Source organism: Papaver somniferum, chromosome 11 (genome assembly GCF_003573695.1).
Source record: "Papaver somniferum cultivar HN1 chromosome 11, ASM357369v1, whole genome shotgun sequence".
In the NCBI taxonomy this organism is placed as follows: domain Eukaryota; kingdom Viridiplantae; phylum Streptophyta; class Magnoliopsida; order Ranunculales; family Papaveraceae; genus Papaver; species Papaver somniferum.
The window spans coordinates 15,752,440-15,759,505 of NC_039368.1; the positions used below are offsets into that span (position 1 = coordinate 15,752,440).

The window sequence follows — 7,066 nt, forward strand, 5'->3', positions numbered from 1 at the left end:
AGATTGAATGGAGAAAGTATGAAAATGGAGGAACTTTCTAATTCATCTGTACACAATTTTATCGTTGATTTAGTGTTAATTGGGCGATAGGTAAAGTATGCACTCCTTCCTGGATGACAGGGTCGTTAATTTGACTACCTATTAACATTTTTTTTTATTTGTCATAAGTTGTTGCTTAGGTTTTCAAGGTATGAGAATTAATTGCCCCAACATGTCTTTCACCTCGTTTTGTTGGAATGGAGTTAGGTTGACAAAGAAGCAATTAGACATGTACGTTTCTATTATTTATTTATGTGGATTACCATTACCTTACTTTGAGAGAGACGTATATTGTAGATCGTTTGTGGAGCATATCCGGTAAACTGTCATGTTACTTTAACATACTTTCTTAAGCACATCAGTACTTTATGTCAGGTGTCAAGAAGTCGGCATTAAGTTTGGATAGTTTTCATTTGAATTCAAGCCCGAAGATAGAAGAAAAGAAACCAGACAAGACTGGAGAATCTGGAAATGTCCCTGGATAGGATCCCATTCCTGAACATGAAACAAATCGAAGTTCTAAAAGTGTTTAATCGAAGTTTAAAAGTGATAGGATCCCTTCCACGTCTACAGATGTTGGAAAACTAAAAGTGTTTAATCGAAGTTCTTTTATTTGGTATTAAATTGGTTCTTTGTGCAATGAATTCATGTTTGGTTTTTATCGTATACATTGAAACTTCAACCTGTTTGTACTTGAATTGTAATTTTAGTCCATGTTGTACAAAACTCTTTCTCAGTCTTCTTTTTGTGATATTCAGGTTAGAAAGTTTTGATCTGTAAGGACACATCTTTCGGGAAAAAGCTTATTACCCAGGACATACGAAGAAATGAGTTCTTTCATTTTGTATAAACTAACCGTTCGCAACTTCTCAAGCAAGAAAGAATGTTTCCTTCTATTATAGTGCTTGAAGGAAAATATATAATCCAATGCTATTTTATCTCAAATGGTTTATGTTATTCATTGAAATCTTATGCTTTTTAGAAGGGCAGAAGACTAACTTTTTAATGGACGCGTGGTGAATAATGAAGTTTACATGATCTATATCATCCCTGAAATTGGTTGAATTGGTTTACTTACATAAAACAGGTGATAAATTGATCAATGCAATATGTAGCATTTAGATATTTGGTAGAGAGAATCACAAATCGCACCTTTGACACATGATAACTAAAGAATAACTAAAGTTGAACATCTCTCTTCGTGCTATCGGAAATTCTTAATTCCATGCATGATGCGTGGTGACATGTTAATGACATTATTATAAGGACATGAATCAATTTAGCACTCGATTATGGTAAATTTCTGTAAGTACTTTTTGATAAAGTTTAGATGTCCTACTTTATGTTGGTCTTTTAGATTTCTATATCAACCTGCTTTTACATAGGTATCCTCCATTATCTGTTCTTAGAAATATGGAATTAACATATCAATGGAATACTGTTTAGGTTGCGAATATTCTCAGAATATTTGTTAGAGGAACCCAATATAAATGAGATAAACAAAAATGTGCAACACACACTGCAAGTGAGCAATTTCTCAAATGGGTAATCTCAACGGTTATGATGGAAGGTGGACTTAGCAAGTTTTTATTTATCTCAATTAGTGAACTAGCTCGTCCATTTGGACGGGCTTACGGAGCTTGTATATATACCTTATCTTACAAACACAAATGTGTTTTTGCTAATTTGACGGTCCTGAATGAGTGTTTTATTGTGATCTACGGCCATCATTTGCTTTCACAAATAAAAGATAAATCGTGGCTTAAAATCAGTCCATGTTTTACGCCCCCATGCAACCTGAAATTATGGCAGAAATCTGCATCTCTCTTCCACTTCAGATCAGAATAATTATCCTTTTCCGTTACCGTGCAAATTATCCCCTGCAAAATAAGGAAACAAAAAAACATTGAATACCCTACATACGTTACAAAGGTTAAACAAGTTCCCCATATAACGTGATGAATGTTCCCCTACATAAACCCCAACAGAGGTCCTCATGTTACCAGACGCATGCTCTCTCAACACTGCAAGGTAATGGCCATTTTTATTCTTTGATTCTTTTCAATTAGTTTGATTTTTTGATTCAAGTTTCTAAGTTCATGGCTCTATTGCAGGTTTGGCTGTTCTTTTCGGAAAAAAAGATGACATCCATCTTAGGTATTTGTGTTCCAGACGTTAATTAATAATTGTTCTTTGATGATTATGACTTTTCTTTTTCTTAGAAAATAAGGTATTAACTCACTGTAGAATGATTTCTAATTGTGCCTGTTTAAGTTTTACTAACCCATTCTGATAGAACACCACTTAAATAAGCACACTAACCAAATTGTGGATGTTATGCTTGATTCACAAAACCAATATAAACGGTGAATAAGATTAGTGGAATTTGGTTATTTATCTGGCAATGATAAGTGTATTTTTCCTTCCTAGATTTCCAATTGTTTGTAATTTTTATTGATCATATTCAACTAATATCTTTGTTTAGGTTTTTTCTATTCCAGCTTTTTGACTCTCAATATTGCATCGATGAGGGGAAGGGATATCAAGCTGATTTTGATAAAAGCAAATCACTTGGGCATCCATGTTCAAATTAGTATAGGACATTCTTATACTCAGTTGCGGTATCAATAAATTATCACACCATGAAATGCTACCGGTCCTTTTGGTATGTGTCTGCATCATATGTTTTTTATTTTGTAAATATTCTTACTATATCCAGTACCTAGGACTCCTCCACCTTGCCAAATATTCTGAAAATGCAAGTATATACACAGTTGACCGAAACAATCAGAAGATACTATGGATCTAGCCAAAGCTATGCATGATGTGGACAGCATTGCTGATATGATAGCGGCTTTGACATCCCTACACAAAAGTAAAATTGTAAGATAAAATGTTTATTAATATTGTACATTTTGATTTTGACTCGCTTTCATGTTTGCCAAATGGTGTTCAATATTAGAACTTTTTTGTATTTTGATTTTGACTTGCTGTAGTGTTTGCCAAATCTCTCAGATTGCTCAGTTGCGATGAATTATTACACCATGAAATGCTACCGGTCCTTTTGGTATGTGTCTGCATCAAACAATTTTTATTTTGTGCTACTTGTACTTCAAGAGCTGGTAGCTCGATATATCCATGCAAAAAAAACAATGTTGAGTAGTACACTACTTCCAATTAGGCACCGTTAATTTCACCCTGTGATACCATAGACTGAATCAGGTTTGCTAAATACATCTCCTGTCTATGTGTAGAGGCTGCTATATGTGTAACGTACGCCCGACCTATAAATTAATGTACTCATTGAGAACCGCGAAGTAGCAAAAGAAGTTGTTGTTGAGGACGAAATTGAGATCAAAAACATTCCCAGATTTTGATCACTGCATAGCACCTTGATATTAAACAATCTAATTTTTTTTCTCGGTGTCTACCTGTTCATTTATTAACCACACCATCATGTCCCATTTCCAACTCAGATACCTGATTCGCTATGTAGTTGAAGATGCATCCGACTCATGAGAGGTGTGTATTAACTAAATCAATTATCCCATCTCACCTTAGGCCATCTAAGTTATTGATGATAAAAGTGTACGAAATATAACATATTTATCACTTAATTTTGTATGAATCGGCGAGGGCCCGCCGTTCTGGGTTCTCACCACTCTTCACGGCTTTGGATTTTCAAATTACTTTGAACTCCTTTAAAATGGAGCAGAAACTACCAGTAACCTACACATTGAGCCATATCGACTACCACGGTCCTTCCACCTGGCCAGAATTGAAGCAGCTTTTTTATCGCACTGTCAAAGACGAACATAAGTATGAATCTGGACGAAAGATATCTGATTTTGATTTCACCTGGAGGCTCTAACCTCTTGAAGAAACTTTTGTACTTTCAGATTGAGTATAAAGTTTCTATAGGTATCCCTACATCCATGATTGATTGGGTTGTATCCTTCGTAGTTTTTCACATTTTCTTTAATTTGGTACTATTTATGACTTGACCATGATTACTTTGATGTTGTCGGTTCAGATGTAAATTTATTTTCCTGGGAAGAGAATAGCACAAGCCTTAGGTTTTTTATGCATTTAACAACGATATTTTTTTATTTTTTTTTGAATTAGCAGTTTCCTATAAAGGTGTAGTTGTTGATATCCTATGTAAGATAGATTTTGTGGGGATCCAACTCATAGTCAATTGGCTATGCCTTAGAAGAGGGAACAAAAATAGCTACTCTTCGAGGATGTCAAGGATATCTGATGGTTCAAGAAGTTAGAGTTGGAAACAGACTTTTCAGCTTGAATCTGTGTCAATTACTATAGGCAATCAGGCATTGTGTTTCTAACATCTCTATTCATCTTGGATTGACATTAGTTGAGATGGGATGTCAAGGATATCTGATGGTTCAAGTAGTTAGAGTTGGAAACAGACTTTTCAGCTTGAATCTGTGTCAATTACTATAGGCAATCAGGCATTGTGTTTCTAACATATCTGTTCATCTTGGATTGATATTAGTTGAGATGGTGATTTATCTTGCTTTAACTAGCTACATGGTTCTTAGTGATAAATTATATTTAAGTATTATTATGTTTGCAAAATTTTCATAGAAGCTCTATTTTTGACAGGTGAGAAAGCTAGAGATCTGTCTGATGATGTGGTGTCAGTTGCCCATTGGAGTTGCTTATGTAATGACACTTACTAGATCTGAAAGAAAATCAGTCAGGACTCAGGTTTGTCAGTGCTCTTGGTGAAATAAAATATTTCCCAAAAAAATATGGGATGACTCTACTTAGAGAAAGTTGTATGCGTGATACATTAGCAGGCTACACCACCCTTTATTGTCGGTCTCAGTTTCCTTTATCCTATCCACATGAAGCTGCTAATCTTTCTGGATTCATCCGGAATCTAATATAATTGTAGGATGATTAACATCTGCATTCATGGAGCTACAAGTAATGTCTTTAAACTGTTTAATGTTTATGCAACTATGTGCATACTTCAGCTTAAATGCCAGGATAAAATGTAAAACCTCGATAAGTCACTCCTTCTGAGCAAAGCAGTGGTGCGAGGTGGTTAGGACCGACCACATTTTTTTCAAGAATATAAATTGCAGATACCCCGTCAGTTTTTCTAACTGTTTCCTAATTAAGTTGGCTGCCACAGGACACACTAAAGGTCTTTGTGCATTTCCAAGTGGGAGTTTGATGTCATTGTGCGGACTTTGTTGTTTTCACAACCCATTTAGGTGTAATGTGACTTTTAGGAATGCCCTCAATACACAAGAATACGTTTTAGCTCCCCTGCAACAGGTGAATTTTCATCTCTTTGCTGCCTACTGATATCATAATTGTCCTAACAATTAGTTACTCTGGGGGTATGTCTTGAATACGTCATCTGAGAAGGTGCCATCCAACTGTGTTACTAAGTAACGCTTTTATTCTTACTCAGTATTTTTGTAGTTCATTTCCATGTTTATGTTCAGATTCAAGGTGCAGTCATGGGCGGGGTGTAATCATCTTAGTTTAATGCATGTTAAATGCAATCACCTTAGTCTAGACTGGAGTGTTGATGGCGGTGAGTATAGATAATATGAATAAAAATGGAACACATCCACAATGGTTAACTGCAATTCACGAAGGAAAAGGAAATGTAGGATAATATATAGTTCAAATCCTTATTGGTTAGATTCTGATTCTTATTTTGAAAAACTGAAATGAATATTTCGGAATGTTCCACTGTCAATTAGAATTTGGTACTTGGGTTGATCATCTTATCTACAAGCAGTGGAAATCCGTATTTTGGAATGTTCTTATAGTTCATGGACATCACATATGTTAAAGGTTTCCATATTGCATTATGTAGTACGTAGTTCTACTGATTGCCATTTTCCCTTCAATTGAGGTAGGTTTGTGGTAACATTTCGAAAAATAAGAACCAGGTGAGGATTGAACATGTTCAATAAGTTGAGGTGCATAGAGTAGTTCAAGATTAAAAATGACAAGAAAGTGTTTTTTTTTTTTTTGACTCGCAAGTGAAAGTGAGTTGTGCACTACTGAATTGGGATCCAACCAATTCTGCCGCTCATTTTTAATTTTGTTGGATTTTTAACAGTATTCATAAAATGGACTGCTGAATGGAGATCGGAGACATATTAGAAAACTGTTCATCTTCCGTTCCAATAGTATTTCAAGTAACATATAAAAGACAACAAATATGTTTGTAGGCCAGCTTAAATACCAGAAGGAGTTTTCGTAAATGCATTTGATTTGGTTATATTTTCCTAATTTAATTTGTAATCAGATTAAAGAGTGTTGTGGTTTTCCTACTGTCAATGCACTTTTCCCGTTCTTCAGAATTAGAAAGGCCAAAAACGTCGATGGATGCTTCCTGGTGGTTGTTTTTCTCGTGTTCTTTTATGAACTTAGGCAATCTAAAAAATAAGAAATACAAGGTGAAATATGTTGACCAATATTACCAAAATAAAAATGAAAAATGTTAACAACTACCCAAACAACCAAATAAATTTCTAATTTTGCACTCTGTAGTGATATCAGTCATCCAAAGACACCCATTACATATATTCGTACCATAGTAAAACTATTCCTCATGTATGAGGATCATGGATTGTCTTTGGTCTTTCTTCTTTAACTCCTTGCAACTCAACAAGGAATTTATAGTTTAAGGGTTAGATGTATGGGTAGAACATATCCCAGTATAATTATCCTTTTCAAAGAGAAAAAAAATCTAATGACTGTTAGAGTCTTACTAATAGTAAAAGCATCGAATCAAGGTCCGGACCGTTACGGCACGGGTCATATCCTAGTATATTAATAAAAGAGTAGTACCACCACAAACAAGTGGTAATTTTAGAGGTGTAAAAATATGTTAGAGCATTGCTCGGTCGAACTCACAAGTGTTGCTATATCAAGCTTGTTGTCAAATTTAGTTTTCAAAACTATATCTTGATTTCCAATCTACAATTAGTTAAATATCGGTCTATGATAGAGGTAGTTGAGAAACGAACCA

At 34.8% G+C, this 7,066-nt stretch overlaps 1 long non-coding RNA gene across 1 annotated transcript; it reads left to right on the plus strand.

Annotated features, from left to right (window-relative positions):
- Positions 1-1,935: 1,935 nt before the first annotated feature.
- On the plus strand, positions 1,936-5,086 carry LOC113321127. The gene is made up of 6 exons (XR_003346487.1): positions 1,936-2,070; positions 2,154-2,196; positions 2,525-2,704; positions 2,814-2,922; positions 3,055-3,106; positions 4,666-5,086. It is a non-coding gene; the product is annotated as an uncharacterized LOC113321127 (long non-coding RNA).
- Positions 5,087-7,066: the final 1,980 nt, after the last annotated feature.